Genomic DNA, 17,821 nt, shown 5'->3' on the forward strand with positions numbered 1-17,821 from the left:
ATCCATGTTCTGATCAGTTGTCATATGTCACAAATAGTGGTGAGGTGTTCTGTCAAATAACGTCACTGACATAAAACGAAATAGAGCCATCTATCTATAATTCCAGTAATCTCTGTGTGTCTGTGTGTTTGTCTGTGACCGCTGTTTCTCGACAACCACGGGTCCGATATACTTGAAACTTGCCAGGTATATTGCTGGGGACCCGAGGATGTGCCTTTTCAAGGTTTGAAATTAATCGGACAAGTGGTTCCCAAGGTATGGTCACCGTACTCGCAAGCCGTTCGCTTTGGCTTTGCGAATGGACCAACCCATTTCATGTAAATAGAGGGGGGGGTTCTACCGTACTCGCAAGCCGTTCGCTTTGGCTTTGCGAATGGACCAAACCATTTCATGTAAATAGAGGGGGGGGGGGGTTCTGTGGTCGTTACTGCCACGTGGTTTCAAAGTTTTTTTTTGTTGTTGTTGTTTGCACGCATGTTTTTTTGCACCCACGTACGGGCACGCCCTAGTCTTCTAAAGTCTGGTAACGACCACAATATCCAACCTCCCCCTAACAAGTTATGCAATGTCAAAATATAGCTGACATGACAACACAATGTTCTACGATGCATCAGACTCTATGTTTAATGGTAGTTGAGATCCTTTGGTTTGGTAGGATTAGGTTAGACCATAAGAGGGATGTGCACTAGCCTTTGAGCTCTGAGCTGGGTTTGAATCCTGATTCAGCTTTAAACTGTCATCATGGTGTGACGCAGGCAGCATAAGTAAAGTGTATATAAATAAACAAATAGGTCAAGGTGGTATGTTGGCAGTGGAGAGGGTAAAGTGTATATAAATAAATATTTCAAGGTGGTATGTTCGTAGTGGAGAGGGTAAAGTGTATATAAATAAATAAATAACTCAAGGTGGTATGTTGGTAGTGGAGAGGGTAAAGTGTATATAAATAAATATTTCAAGGTGGTATGTTCCTCGTGGAGAGGGTAAAGTATATATAAATCAATAAATAAATAACTCAAGGTGGTATGTTGTTAGTGGAGAGGGTAAAGTGTATATAAATAAATAAATAACAAGGTGGTATGGTGGTAGTGGAGAGGGTAAAGTGTATATAAATAAATTAATAATTCAAAGTTGTTTGGTGATAGTGGAGATTGTAAAGTGTACCGTATATAAATATATAATGATTGAAAAAAGCATATGCAATCCTATATACTATATTCTCTTCCATAATTATTTTTTAATATCCTAACATTTGGAAATTAAAAAAAATTATGTCCCATGATGTTTCATTTGATGTGCCTCATACCCAAATGTTATTGCATACATGTGCCAAATGTTAAAAGAATGCGCCCAGGCAATATAGACAGGACAGCTAGATGGATCGAAGGACTGACAGCACCCAAAATATAAACCCCCCAACACTTTGATTTGAGGACAAAGAAGTAGGTCACCTTATTTTTGATTGACTATTTCAAATACCCTGATCATATTACATTTTCTAATGGCTCATTAGAAACCCGTAAATGACATGTTAGTAGAGCAATAATGATCCATTAATGTACATTTCAGCATATGCATGTTGACATTTCCATATGAATATTCAGTTGAAATCCAGGTTTAAATCTGCATACATTCTGTTGAATCATCCAACGATCTGCATTTGCTACAACATATTGTCACGTGTAAGGGATCGAAGGTGTGAACTGCACAAGCCAGGTGGAGGGGAATTAATCAATAGATAGCCGACTTTATGCTAAGTTTGGACGGAGCGTCAATCTAGCGTCGTTGTGCCACTTCTCTCGTCTTCAGACATGTCCAACATACGTGAGCATCAAGATAATGGGATTTATCCAAATTACTTTATTTCCCTCCAGGAGTTTTCAATTAAATTAATAGACACGGGAAAGATAGCAGGAATGGCAAGACAGCCTTATGGAAATACAAATAATTTAATAAAGCACACGAGGCAGAAAGAATATGGGACAGAATCACAAACACAAAGAAAGAACTAGCAAGCATCCCATAATGCAATAAAGCCCGTCCAGCATCCACATCTGCTTTGTACTCAAATTAAACTTGACCAAAACGAAATGGTCATAGACCGGTACTTCCTAAAACAGATGCTGCGACCTTGAACTTTGGACCTAAAAAACAATAAGCTTCTTGTTTTTAATGGTGAACCAATTCAGTGACAAATATCCCAATTCTGTTCAAATTTCAAGTCAATCAAATGAAAATTGACGATTTTATGTGACCTTGGCCTTTGACCTTTTGAACTCAGACATAGGCTTGGATAACCAAAAATACAAACCCTGTTCAAATTTCAAGTCAATCTGATGAAAGGTAAATGATTTATGTGACCTTCACCTTTGACCCATTGACCTCAAAATCAATAGGCTTTTCTATCTTTTGATTGGTGAACCAATTCAGTGACCCAATATGCAAGTTCTGTTCTAATTTCAAGTCAATTGAGTGAAATTTGATGGATTTGGTGACCTTGACTTTTGACCTTCACACACATATACACACACACACACACACACACACACACACACACACACACACACACACACACACACACACACACACACACACACACACACACACACACTTGCAAAACCCCATCTCCTGCTGGACAATAAATATGCACAAGATTTAACAACAATGTAACTAACTCACTATGGGTCCACACACGCAACAAACATCCCCCCACTCCCATTCTTTACCATCAAAGTGTTGATAGAGGGGTCAATATATGGTTGAACCCCCAAAAAATTGATACAAAAGGTTTTTTAATGGATTCTGGTACCATTGGGCATGCTAAATAACATACTAAAAATCTAGTAACATCTGACTTCCGGAAAGGGGTCATTTTCAAGATGGCGTTATTGAAGAATCCCTAATCTTACGACAAAGAAAAACTCCTCCTTTGGTTCTCACACAAAGTTTATTAAACTGTAGAGGGTTGTTACATGAATGTACCAATTCAAGATATTGACTAACTAATGAACTGACTAATATTTAATGAAGCCTCATTCTGCCGGTCGTGGCACCCCAGATCTTCTTCTGTGCGCAGATCTTCTCCGTTCCTTGGCCAGCGCAGCGTTTTCCTCGAAGTCCCTTTCTTATATAATAAATGCTTATTTCCTTATATGAGCATGGAATTCAGGACTCCGCACAGGGCCCTCCGGCCCAGACAGTAAGACACTCTGGTTTCTATCTTGGAGAGTTCTAAGAGCTTTTAAACAGCTGTTATCAGTTAAAATGGTAAAGCACTTTTTTTATCTGTTCTCTGTAGGTCACTCCCTCTTGACCTGTCCGAACAGGAATGCAAGCTGCTTCTCCTGCAGATTCCATTTCTACAGAGTTACACAGAAAACACATTCTGGAAAATAATGATATGAGAACAAATAATATAGTATATATTTGTATACTTCTACAATCCCTCATTTTTTCTTTTTGTTTATATTAATCATTAATCTAAACATCAACCTATTTAATATTCGAACCATAAATTTGGTAATCCAATTTTCCCATACATAAGGCATACATCATTCTGGAAGAATATGATCACAAAACATTTCTCTTTCCATATTGATAATGCAATTCACTTCATTTGCATAAAGCATACAACACTTCACCTTTACCAAAACACAATAATTTCAGTTCACCATTAAAATAATAAAGCATCTGCAACATTTGGCAATACGTTTTGCTTCGACACAAATGTTGACTTTTTGTTGAAAAGAAGGGGCTGATCACTCGTGTTTGAAATTCAAGTATGAAAGATTTTCTTCTGATGTCTTCATGGCACCTACACTATTTTGCGTAGGATTTTCTGCTGTTGTGATAGCTGGGCAGAGTCACAAACTGACCCTGCTCTGCATGTAACATTCTTGCCACTCTTGCTGTGAGCCATAGTAGATTTGAACAAAGCCTTCATCCAGTTGTCGTTGACTTGCCTCCTCACTCATCATGAGTATGGAGCAAGTATTGATGTGATGTTGATTGGCCAGCAAGATGTGGAACAGGGATGCCGGATGCATCCACAATGATATTGGGACCATGGTACTCAAGTTGTTCATGGTCCATACCAGGAGCAACCAGCAGAATCGTGCACAGCTGTTGTGGAGGAAAAAGCACAGCCGTTCACTTGAAACTCCATGCTGGCTCCCCTGAAGTTGGTGAAGTAATAACACACGTCACCGCATCCCGTGGAAGTTGCAGGTAAAATGTCGTCATCCTGCAATTGCTGACGTGATGAATGTTCGAAGCATTCGAACAAAAGTAAGTGATCGCCCTTCTTCCATATGTTGCAGTGTGATCCAGGCAAATGGTCACATCAATTTCCCTTGGTGAAGGTAAGCATCCATCTCCAAGTTACAAAGGAGTATGTCTTCATCATTCTTTGAGGAGGAGGGTGTATGCCAAGATTAACTTCATTTTAGCCACAAATTTTTCGAACTTTTTTCCAGATGTCGTTATCCCTCCATGTGAGATGTGATCTGGTCTTTCCTTTACTCTGCCACATTTATATCTGCTCGCCACACAGATTGAATCAGATGGGGTACATTGTAACATGAAATCACTATATTTTAACTAATCATGTATATCTTAACAGCTTCCTATTTCCATTTGTTGTTTCCCTTAAAACATTCAAAAGTTATATTCATTTATATGCGTCACACAAATAATATTCAAATCAGGTATATTTTTCTACTAAACTAAGAATAACATTTAAAATTGCTTTCAAATCAGTATCGTTTGAAAATTAAACTCATGCAGTTATTTTAACACTACTGCAAGGAAATAAATGCATTAATAATGAGTGTATATAATTAAAATCACAAACAGGAATATCTAATTCCCAACAAATCTTGCAAACAAGCAAACTATGCATAATGTATTATTATCATAGTCCTCCCTACTTTTTTCTTTTCTTTAACAGTGTAAGTTATGGTGATATGAGTTCACTGATCTAATAAACTGACGCATTTCATAACATTTTCATGATGCCATTATCTAAACTCTACTGTACTCATTTGCAACATTACTTGATTCAATCATTTAATCTCAGTATTATTCATATCATCATAAAATCTTTCTATTTGGGGTCCATATTTGTTTCTATTCTTATCAATCTCCTATGGTTTATCAATTCGTTCCAAAATACCGCAACCAAAGGTTTTAACCAAAACTCTACCAAGCTATTTCCAATGTGAACTCAAAATGCCAGTGAAACAATGATTCGAAGAATTAACTTCAAGGGGTCAATAAATTTATTCTATAACCAGATCTAATTTTCCCATCCAATAGTTTGCCTTGCCAAATGTCATATTATAACACTTTAATAAACCTTCAAAAAATGTTTCCCATCTCAACAAATTCCCTTTTACAAATAGCCATGTGTAAATTACGTATTTAAACTACAATTTTCTCTCAATGTGTTTGGCCTAAATGGCCGCAAAAGTGGCTGCCAACATGCAGTACCTTTTTTTTATTCCATTTTGTGTATCTACCAATCAAGTGCTCATCCACATAAGACCTCTTCCAAAATGTTGTTTTTAAAAACAAATCTGGGATTTCTGATTACATGGATGCACACTCTCAGGACCTTTCAGGCTGCTGTTAACAATCCACTACGATAAATTAATTCCTTTACCCACAATCAAATAATTAACACAAATTGAGGATATTATCCCTATCACATTCATTTATAGATTCATTATGTTGGATCTAATTTTTTTTTTCCCACTGCTATAAGGAAGAACAATAGCTCTTATAAGTCTTTGTAATATCTCACTTAATTTACCCAGCATCGAAGAATTTATTTCCTATCCATTCCCCTTCTGTTTACCAGTAACTTTGTTTAAACTCCATAACTTAATTTGGTGAATCCCATGTGTACAGCTACCACTTATTGAAACCCCTACTTTTGTAGAAAATATCCAAATAAGTGGTTTTACGCCCCCTAACTGTTGCTCATCCATTTCTATGCAACTAGTGAATACTAATGACACCAGTATGCCAATATAGGTGTGCCAGATTAACAAATATGTTGCAGATACACGTAACATCGCGTTCTGAGGTTAAATAACGTAACAGCGCGTTCATGTCTGCCCCTTGGTTTTAAGATTCGCAATGCATTCCGTCTTAAAACTCACAATAGTTCAATTCAGCAAACTTTTCTTTACTATATACCCATATCATCTATGCCTAAGACACATCCATACATACAGCACAATTTATATGCTGATAAAAGTCAAGTTTATATATGTCAAAATCCATGAGCAGAGTACTCTGGGATGTCAGTATAAGACCTCTTCCAAATTTGGCTAATTTCGTACTCCCTCATTTTTTTTTTTTTTTTTTATAAGGCTCATATCCATAAATAGCTTTTATTCTCATATAAATTCTATCAAAAATGGAATCCCAAAACTACTCACAATTTTACTATTAATTAATGGCTGCTCATAACCCAACACATCAAATCTGTATATTCCATCTCCCTTGACAAAAGAGATAATGTTCATAATCAAATTATATTTCTATTTTATTTTACGAATTTTCTGGATATTTGATCCAATCCACATGAAACTATCTATCTCCAGACAAGCACATTGTCGATTTCAAACATACACAAACCCAAGCATTATGTATATTTGTTTGCGTTGGAACCATTATTAACAGATCAAGATGGGTGTCAATTTTATTTCAATTTCGTAAAATTTGTCCTTTAATTTTAGAAACGCTAATACACAAATAGACAAAAAATTTATTTTCAGAAAAACCCCTACTTTCACATTGAAATTACCCTTTTGGTTCCCACAATAATGTATCCAAATTTGACAATACATCCATTTACCTGTCAGTCGACCACTGACCTATCAATCATACAAAAAATAGTCCAAAATTCCCACATGATATAGTATACATTTGTATACTTCTACAGCGTCCAAGATGGCCGCCGGGAGCTTAAAATGGCCATATCTAAATTATTATTCAACCTAGAAAGGTGGTTTTGGTGTCTAACTCTAGGTTTTAGGGCCCAAGGAATCCAATTGAATCAATAAAATTACCATCAGTTAATTATTTATTGACAAGTCCAAGATGGCATCCCAAGGTGACACCCTGATCCACTAAAATGGCTCTGTCGAATAGTAGTCAACCTAGAGAGATATTTTCAGTGTGTATACCTAGGTTTAAGGCACCCAGGAAATCATCAAAATTACTTAAATAAGCACAAAGTAATCAGGTAATCCAGTAAGCCAGGTTTACCAGCCCATTAGGCATTTGTTGTCTTATACAGTTAGTCGCTATTCATCGTCATCCTCCGACTCACCAGCTAATGAACCAAGTGTGTGTTTCAAATTGGAGATAAGAGTGTAATGTGTCTACACCACTGCCACCTGTGACTCCAGTCCACAGTATTCAGTGATCATTACAGACAAAGGTTTGTACAAAGCTTGAGAGGTTATGGCAAGGGACAGACTATTTTATATTGGGGGGGGGGGGGGGGGACTGAAAAATCTGACAAACAATTTATTTTCATCTCAAAAGGAATAAGTATATTATTTGGTACATGTAGGCATAAACAAAATCCATATTTTTTAGACATTTCCAAAAGAAATGGTCTCTTGAAGGTCATTCATTGTAACTGCTCCACTGCCTGCAAGACACTCCGCTGCTCTTGTAGACGATATGGACTACCATGTACTACTGCCTGTGGACCGTGCCAACTTGAAGAATGTGACAATCCACATAACAAGTTTCTTCCAGAGGAGTCGGAGGATGACGATGAATAGCGACTAACTGTATAAGACAACAAATGCCTAATGGGCTGGTAAACCTGGCTTACTGGATTACCTGATTACTTTGTGCTTATTTAAGTAATTTTGATGATTTCCTGGGTGCCTTAAACCTAGGTATACACACTGAAAAAATCTCTCTAGGTTGACTACTATTCGACAGAGCCATTTTAGTGGATCAGGATGTCACCTTGGGATGCCATCTTGGACTTGTCAATAAATAATTAACTGATGGTAATTTTATTGATTCAATTGGATTCCTTGGGCCCTAAAACCTAGGGTTAGACACCAAAACCACCTTTCTAGGTTGAATAATAATTGAGATATGGCCATTTTAAGCTCTTGGCGGCCATCTTGGGCGCCATCTTGAAAATGACCCCTTTCCGGAAGTCAGATATTACTAGATTTTTAGTATGTTATTTAGCATGCCCAATGGTACCAGAATCCATTGAAAAACCTTTTGTATCAATTTATTTGGGGTTAGGTGAGTTTTTTTTCATATATTGACCCTACTATGACGTCCGAGCCCACATGGCCCCAGCCAATGATATGCCACGCCCACATACAGTGACATCTTCAGCCAATAGACGATGCCGACCCTGAAACAATGGTGCCTTGGCCAAAAAGCAGCGTGGGCTGATGGTGCATTGCCTCACTTCCTCCAATCAGGGACAGCCATGCTGCAGTGTATGCAGCCCTCCTGAGTGCGGTCGCTTTTTCCTCTTCCCTCATATTATTTGGGAAGGTTGATTGAGGTGTGCCAAAGCGCATGCCATGAGCCGTGAGCCAGTATCATAAATATAGATGACGCCTGGAGTGCCTCCCTCTTGCCTCCCACCCGGTTCAACACGAGAGAAACATGATATGATATCTTTCCCCTCTCTAATCTAAATAGACCAGGCCCGTCTCTTGTGCAGGCTGTACACCAGACAATTATCCCTATCACATGTTCTTAAAAAATACAGTGTCAAAAACTCCTGTAAGCTAAACAAAACACAAACGGTGCTGAGGCCTTATAACTAGCTACTGCTTCCTTCCCATAAAAATAGCGATCAATGTGTATGAGGTGATTTAGAAGCACTCAGTTGTCCTGTGAGGGGCTGCCGAACCGTTATACATCAAACCTGCCTGCCACATCCTTGCGCAGGAACCACACGCTGCACAGCCCGCGAGCGGGGGAACTATGCCTCGCTGTGCAGTCCGCTCCTCTAGCCGCCGAGCGTGAAGTCACCAGGCCACGCCCGTTCCACTCGCCCCCGCTCGTCCCTGTCGATCTTGTTCACCAACACAGACATGCAAAGGAAAAGAGAATGCGGCCATGCCTCCAATCAGAACCCTGCGCAAAGAGAGCACGCAAATGAGTCCGCCTTCCACCAACACCTCCAAGTCCAGCTCAAGAGGCACCATATGTGTGACAGTTTGCTATGGAGGACAGCTCAGAGAGAGAAAAGCCATGAGAAAACCAAAATGTCGGGGAGACGACTGCTCGCCACCAAACCCAGAAAACGAGAGACAAAAATGTTCGCCCTCCAACTCCTTTGTACTCAAGGCTCTGACGTCATCCTATGACGTCTGCGTGTCCGCTCCTATCAGCTAGTGCCATCTCATCGCTCTTGGTGTCCTGACCAATCGCTGCTCTCCGGGGCATAGCCTTACGGCCCTGCCTGCTTGATGTGGCGATGTCGCGGCTGGCAATGCCAGCGGTATTGTTCAACGTCTTGTTCCGGTTGCTTTTATTTAGTGCTATAAATGCGCGATTGCCTGGCTTTGTGTGTGTGCTGCTGGTGTCATAAGGAACAGAGGAAAAAAATAACACAGGCCATTACATACAGGGGATTAATTACCCATAATCCCTAACTAATTAACATAACCCCACCCCTCGTGATGGATTCACATTTCAAATTTCCAAACAATTCAATTTACATTCTCCTGACCATACAAAAACACAAAACCTACCTTGAAGTGCAGGTAGTTGCAGGTTGGTCTGGTCCAAGAGTGCCATCCCCCCTACGGAATCCCAAATGTATCCCATGGGGCCAATCAAATTTTCCAAAATTCCTTTTATCCGATATACTGACAAGTATGTGGATCTGCCTCCTCCGATGACCTTTACTACACTACTACATTTGGCTACGACAGCTCCGCCCCTCTACCATGCAAGAGCCATGGGAATAAGTGGAGCAGCCGAAACGCCAACATGGCCAATGAGTGTCCATAAGGGTGCGACCCACCATTCGTCCTTCGGCCCCCTGCGAGGAACACGGCTCCACTAGCCCGAGCTGGCCAATGTGGTGAGCACCTGCTGCCAACTCCACCATTCCCAAGGCCTCGAACCTGGGAGGCACGGTCACATTGCGTGGCGTCCTGGCAGCCACGTCCCCTGCACCTCCACATCATCCCCCAGTCCGACCACATGGAGCCCCCAGTGCCCACGCACACTTGACCATGCCCAAGGTCTAGTCGATAGCCATGCTCCCCCTGGAGACTCATCCCAGAGGACATAGTCTGCACACCTCGTCCACCCATAACACCACGTTGACCTCCAGACTGCTTAACTACATCCCCACAAACCCGCGTCCCAAATATTGGCGCCGGCGCCCCCGTAGCCAGTTGAAAGCTGTGTCCTACTACTCTATCCATTTTTGTGCCAGCCTCCAACACTTACACACCTGGATCAATAACGGTGTCACTGGTTTCAGTGACCACCACGGCCTCTTCACAAAATTCACCCTTAAATTTCCATCTAACCCTTACATTACCTGTGCCAATATTTTTCACAATTCACTAATTTCACCAAAGAAGGGTGCTTCTCCATACACTTGCCAGCAGAGCATGGCCCTTTATGCTCGGCTCATTCCAATTTCCCAATTCATCCCATGGCCCTCTTCCCTAGCCAATAGTCCTCAAATCACAACAGAATATATGTGGAAGATCATGCTCACACCATCACGTTCCACAGATGCCCCAATGGTTGTCTGGTGGGCTATAATCCATTCCTGTCCATGCGGTTCAACCCGCATCCATAGCCCAGCACAGCATGGCAGGTCATCACATGCTGGCTGTCCCAGAGTCTCAGGGAGAGGCTGTCAGGCGCATGCCCGGGCAGTCACCACATCAGGCCCTTGTTGGCCATCCGTGGTGCCGCCACCAAAGCACAACCTACAACACCTCCCCCTAGTGGTCCTCATAATGCACCATCCCAGGTACCTGTGAGAAACCACCTCGGACCCCCCCACCCCCCTCCAGAGGTCTTAACCCCCACCAGGGTCTGGCGACCCTGCCCACCCGAGACACTCGCTAGGGCGGCGCCCTGATGGACAAAGGACGCCACACTCCACCAGAGTGGCCCAGGCCGTACCACGACACACATGGTCGGACCCCTCGTCCAAATCTCGCCAGCCAGCTGATAATCCAGGAGGTTAAAAAGTATAATAGTGTATAAATGTATTGTGAATCTTGTAACTATCACCTTAAATAGTGTTTTTGTTCTAATTTTCACTGGAGCCTCAACATTCTCTCATTGGACTATTGTAGAATGAAATGTATTTGACCCAACTAGCACAACCACTCCCTATAGAAGCGGCAGGAAGGGTCATGTTATAATCCTCTCTGGGGTATGTATAGAGATTATAGTAGATCTAGGCACAGTCCATTAGCCTGTGAGGTACGAGATAAGCATATAATTCCTTACAAACGTTGGATTTCCTCCCTTTCAGTTTAGTATTAAACAACAGTAGCAACTGTTTCCAAAGGTCATCATACATGTTTGTGGTTTATAATATTTTTTAAATTATGGAAGGAATGACCGTTGAAATGCCACGAGAAGCTATTATTGCACATTAACTTGGCGTTTGTCCAAGGATGAAAAACCCCTTGGAGAGAGGGAATATTATTAGCATTAATATTGTTTTGTGATAAGATTAATATTGTTGCGGTTTTGAGTTTGTACAATAAAGGTTAAATTTCCCCCTCATCGTTTAGTCACACAACAACATGTAGCCTCGCGATAGTTCAGTTATTTCTTAGTATGTATGAGCATAGTCCTTTTCCTGTGTTAGTTTTGCGTTGAGTAGAATAATGAGAGTAGGTTCCTTTCTTGCCTTATGCCACCTCTATTGCCTTATGCCGCCTTACGCCTCCTTATGCTGCCTTTGGCTTTTTGGCGTGAATTAACATGAGGCAGGCCTGGAAAATCGAGGCAAGACCGAATGAGGGTGGCGGAGAAGCTGACGGTAAGCGCAAGCCGCCAATCAGGGCTCAAAGGGAGTGGCTGCAGCACTGCGTCACAAGGTGTGGTTGGAACATTCGAGAGGGCTAAGGGGGTTCGCCATATAACCCGTTGCGCGAAGCCCCCACAGCAGTTCTGCGAAGGGGTGAGGTTGCAAGTTATGGGAGAGGCGCTTGATGAGAGTTACGAGTTCTGAGAAAAGACGTGCATGAACCCAGCTATAAGCGCTCGTACCAAATTGGACACTCGGTTGAGCTTGAGGCAGAGCCTCTTTTGGGTTACGCGAGTGATAGCACGCTGGTAACTAAACGCGCTGTGGAAAACCGCCAAGCCGGCAAGAGACGCGTGCATTTCCCTCCTGCCTTTCTGCCTGCTGTGCCCTTTGTTCGAGAGACGCGCTACAAGGATCCCTCCCACCGCCTGCTTGCCTTCATCGCGGGACGTGCTGTGACCGGGGAGAGCCACCCCGGGCGGGGCCGTTCCTGGACGACCGTTCAGCGAGGAACATCATCCTACCTTCATTTCCCCTCTGTGAGTGTGATCGGGCCCGTGTCGCTGTACTTCTACCGAATCATTGTACATTGTGTAAATAATAATTAAATCGTGTTCTTCCTTTATTCGACCGTCTCGTCCCTTCCATCATTGACTAAGCGTGGTACGAATAGAACCGCTCGAATCGGGTTCCAATACTACAAAACTGCACGGACCACGTGGTATGCAATCTGCTCGGTGTACTCAGTGTACACGTGGCTCATGTGAGGCTTGATGCCCCGCTTCCGCGGCGGCGCAGGTATTTAGGTACGTGCGAGACTTGTCCTGAAACCCTACCTTGCGTTTGCCCGGGAGGGGCGTTTCAAGTCTCGGTTGCACCAACCCAAGAAGAACAAGGGGCTTAATCTCCCCTTGGTAAGGGTAGGAAGGTCGGCGAGAACCGTAACAATATTATGTTATTATCATTACCTCTGCTGAAGGTGGAAGGAGGTTATGTTTTCAACCCCATCTGTTTTATTTTTTGTGAACAGGATATCTCAAAATGTTGTGGGCAGATTCAGATGGGATTTGGTGGAAAGGGGTTGGGTGTGTGACAAGAATGCAACAATTAGATTCTGGTGAAGATTCGGATCTCAATGTGGATCCAATAATCTTTTAAGTGATTATTCACCATTGAATGATAGGGCTGAAAGTGATATAGAGCACGATATCTCAAAAGGTTATGCACGGACTTGGACGAAACTTGGTGAATGTATTGTTTAGGTGACAAGAACAAGCTGCTTAGGTTTTGGTTCAGGTCCAGATCCAGATCCGGCCTTTCAGTGGGATACAAAATGTAAACTGTTCAGACTGACGGAGCTTTGCCCTCTACTGAGTGCCGTTCTAGTTACTTTTAGTATTGGAAGCGGCCTTAGAAAAACGCCATGATAAGCTATCTATACACCTTAATATGGATTTTGCCCAAGGCAGAAAACCCCCTTGAGGAGCGGGGGGGTGGGGGGGCGGCGGCAAATGAAGTCGCTACAACCTCCGTCATGTGACACTTAGTCCTCTTGTCAAGTTTGCTTTAGATTGGATAAGCAACGACTGAATGTATCACGATCAGACAGACACCAAATTGTGTATTTCAGTAAAACGGAGCATATGCTAATATTGTCCTTGATGTTAACAGATACATAAAATGTGGAGTAAAATGGGGCAGCATGCCACTGTCAGGCAAATGTAGGGCCTGATGCCCCCCACACTCCCCGAGTATATACTGTACATTGTCCCCAGTCTTTTCGATCAGTATGCTGAATATTTCCCATTTGAGCTTGCTTGTTAAGCCATCAGCCAGTGAGCCTTCTGGTGCAGACATTCAGGATCATTAACATGTAATTAGGATCTCGGAGGTTAGATCTCGCAAGATCTTGCTCCATTGTTCCCATCAGGTGCATCTTGCCTCACCTTATATTCTCGTGTGAGGTTAGATTTTATACAGGAAAATTTTAGCCATGAACTAGCGCATCTGTTATAGGTATAGACATATACATGGCTGGTATGGTGGGTGCTTAATTGTATAAATGCCTCACATTACCAGGGAGATGTTTGCTATTCCAGCATGTCACATCTCTCAGCAAACTGGCTTTTAGCTCCACTTGGCCTCTAATTGCTAAAGATCACACACAAAACACACACCCTGCCTTGCTTTGAACTACCAAAAGCTATTTTCATTCTCAGGCTCTTTTCCTGCTGCACATTGTATATCATGAAAATGCAGGAAATGACTATTTCCTTTGGCTGTGATGCTTCCATATTTTAGAAATCCAAAGATGTACATATCTAGGTATATAAATGCCTTTTAACAGGGATGTACATACTTCCTGGAGGATTTTGTACGTAAGTTACATGTAGGACAGGGGCATTAAGAGACATCAGTGTACTTTTTCATGAAAATATAGACAACTGACATCGACACAGTCGAAGGGATTTCATCCTGACATGCCAGCATAGTCAGTTATGTGCTAAGATGGGGACACCAAACAGGCCAAACTGCACTAAGGACGTCGGGTTTGAAGTCTGGGCTTGGAAGTAAGACATACCTTGAGAACGTTCTAACCTTTAACACGAGGAAAGGCTGGAAATTTGTATACCCCCGCCAACGAAGTTGTCCATCCGGCTCCAGGGAGGTTTTCCTTTTCATTACTCCAACTTGACAAGGTTTTCGGGTTGTCTGTCCGTCCGTGATAGGTTTCCGTTTACGCGATAACTTGAGAATGGATGAAGGGATCTAAGTCAAACTTGGTACACGTATGTATAATGACGTAAAGATGGACTGATTCGATTTTGAGGTCACGAGATCAAAGTAAGTCACAGGTCAGAGGTCATGTTAGGTAAAAATCCTGTTACGTGATAACTTTTTCCTACCTAGAACCATTTCAGCGTCATTTTGACTGTTCAATCACAGGAAGCAAGGATAATTTAAAATAAAATGAAAAAAGTCAAAATGACTGTTTCGGCCTTCCATCGCCCATTATTATAAAGTCTCTAATTTCCTTTCTGTTTTGCAGAATTGTTCAATGAAATTTGTGTGTTCTTAGCTTGCTGCAAAACAAGCATGCATCAGCATGGCAGACCCAAACGACCGCATGAGGTCTTCATATGTCTCAACACCATTGGAAAGGAGAAATGTCTGATTAGTCATAATGAGATGTCATAATCAACCATGGGGTAGGACCTTGTTGGAGTCCTTTATTAGCCCACGTTGGACTTAATCCAAAACGGGGGCTTATGGATTGGGTCTTATCCGTCCGTCCGTCCTTCCATCGGTGCATCCACAACCATATCTCGGAGATGTATGGACCGTTTTTGTTCATACTTGGCAGAAAGACAATACATTATGTTATACATTAGCACATCATTTTGTTTCACGGTGTGATCAAAGATGGCCGACTGGCGGCCATTTTAGTTGTAAACACTTCTTGGACATGCATTTACCGATGTTGTTCAAACTTTGCACACAGATAAGGAATGATTGGTTACATATACATGTCATTTATTTTCAAGATCATATCGAAGATGGCCGACTGGCGGCCATTTTGTTAGTTAAACGTGTCCTCAAACATTTATTGACATGCACGGACTGATTTTGTTCAAACTTGGCACAAAGACAATGCATGAGATGAGAGGATACATATGCAGAAGATTTTGTTTTGTAATCCGACCAAAAATGGCTGACTGACAGCCTTTAACTCTGCACAGCAAAATTACTAAAACCACGGGGTCTATGACATTTTATGTCTTTTTCTTCTTGTTAATTCTGACTGTACAAGAACTCTGACGCTAAACAATCAAAGCAAATTCCCGCAATTTAAAAGGAAGGCAAAGTACGTGGGATATTCCCAGAGGATGTGTCCTTACAATCCCCAGCACTGGCAGAATTATAAGCTCTATTAACCAGTTCTGACACACACTCTGGGGAAGTTGAACTCACAGGTGAAATTAAAGTGAAGTACAGAAGCATTATAAACATCCAGCAACGCCTCTGTCATGCTCTCACGCTTACAGTCTCATCATTACCCTTCCCTTTCTTCCATTAACTTTAAATAACTTTGCTGAAGTGAGACAGAATGTAAATTTCAAAAACCTAAAACCCCAACATCTGGTCATTAGAGATTTTATTTAACTTCACATAATTATATTAATAAAACTAGAAGGTCACTCGGTGGAGTGCATACCTCTGTCAGGCTGAACAGTTTGTTTTCTATCCCACTGATAGGCCGGATCTGGATTCAGATCTGAACCAAAATCTAATCGGCCTGTTCTTCTCACGTAACCAACTCGTCCACCAAGTTTATGCATAACTCGTCCATAACTTTTTAAAATATCATGTCATATATCGCCCTATCTCAATGGTGAAGAATCACTTAAAAATTAAATAATTCTCACAAACGAATCCATATTCAGATCTTCACCAACATCGAATCGATTCGTTTTTGTGACACACCCAACCTCTCCACCAAGTTTTGTCCAAATCCATCCACAACCTTTTGAGATATCCTCCTATGTATCGTTTTTGGCCCTATCTTCTAATGGTGAAGAATCCCTTTAAAAATTATAGTAGCCGGATCCGAATCCGAATCTTCACCAAAATCGAATCATTTCGTCCTTGTCACATACGCTACATCTCTTCCAAATTTCGTCCGAATCCGTTTATAACTTTTTGAGATATCTTGTTCACAGACAGACAGATAAACAGACAGACAGGGGTGAAAACTTAACCTCCATCCACCTTCGGTGGCAGAGGTAATAATCCAGTAAGCGAATGAAAATTTCGTGTCCATCAGACCAACAGTTGCTGATTTTTTAAAAATAATGATCGGATGCAAAAGTGTTGTATTTGTCGAATTATGACGTCATAACCAAGGCACCGATGACATCATCATTAACATATCTTATTCCCCATGGGGAGTAGTTCACAATGAGCCAGGTGTCAATTTTTTCCATGGGGTGGTTTCAGAGATATAGAGGTGCAAGGTTTATCCAAGATGACGCCTGTACCACGTGACCTATGGCGTCACAATCATTAAAATATTACACAGGAGGAGGCCCTCCTATGGTGAAAATTTCATGGCAATCGGACCAACGGTTGCCGAGAAAATGAATTTTTAAAATGCAGACACGCACGGCACACGTACACAATGAATGCTTAACCCCGCTTTTCGCTTCGCGAGCACAGGGTAACAATATAATTTTAAAAATCGGTTTATTCCAAAAAAAAGACTTTTGCAGCCATAGGCTGAATTACAGTCAATTTACAAACACTGCATTTTGATTACAATAATAAGTTACAATAAAAATATAAGACGCAGCAAGATGAAAGTTATAAAATGCATAGACCAATATAAAGTTATTTCAACACAAAAAGGCCAGAACGAAAACATGAAAGGCAATATAAAGTATTGCAATTTAAAATATCAAAATAATGAAGTCGATCAAAACAATCAATTGTGGTAAAGTAGACTCAGAGTGGTGCACAACAAAGACACCATCAAGTGTAGTGAGAAAAAATAAACAAGAAGACGTCATGCGGAGCATGATACTAGCAAAATCCGCCCCCCACCCCCAAGAAAAAAAAATTCCATTGATACAGCAAATTGTCCATTTCATCAAGATTAAAATTGACAATCTTGATCAAAGCTCGGGTCAACAGGAAGAAAAGTGACGATTTTTCAGATGAAAAATGATGATTTTGCAAGGTTGACCTTGAGTTGACATTTGACCTCAAAAATAGTTAGTTTCCCTATTTAGTGACTCA

At 41.4% G+C, this 17,821-nt stretch overlaps 1 long non-coding RNA gene across 6 annotated transcripts in view; it reads right to left on the minus strand.

Annotated features, from left to right (window-relative positions):
* The window catches only part of LOC137432671 (uncharacterized), a 243,816-nt gene that overhangs the window by 217,457 nt on the left and 8,538 nt on the right, over window positions 1-17,821 (minus strand). For 3 of the 6 annotated variants that reach the window (XR_010985547.2, XR_013624338.1, XR_010985545.2), the window contains 2 exons: window positions 8,934-9,079; window positions 2,926-4,534 (listed from right to left, as the gene is read on the minus strand). The exons of 1 other annotated variant lie outside the window; for it this stretch is intronic. This is a non-coding gene — a long non-coding RNA (uncharacterized LOC137432671). Of the gene's footprint in view, window positions 1-2,925; window positions 4,535-8,933; window positions 9,142-17,821 lie in introns of those variants that run through there. 2 more of the 6 variants (XR_013624339.1, XR_013624340.1) reach the window with 2 other exon arrangements.

This window comes from Myxine glutinosa, chromosome 8 (genome assembly GCF_964187855.1).
Source record: "Myxine glutinosa chromosome 8, kmMyxGlut1.1, whole genome shotgun sequence".
NCBI classification, from domain to species: Eukaryota; Metazoa; Chordata; class Myxini; order Myxiniformes; family Myxinidae; genus Myxine; species Myxine glutinosa.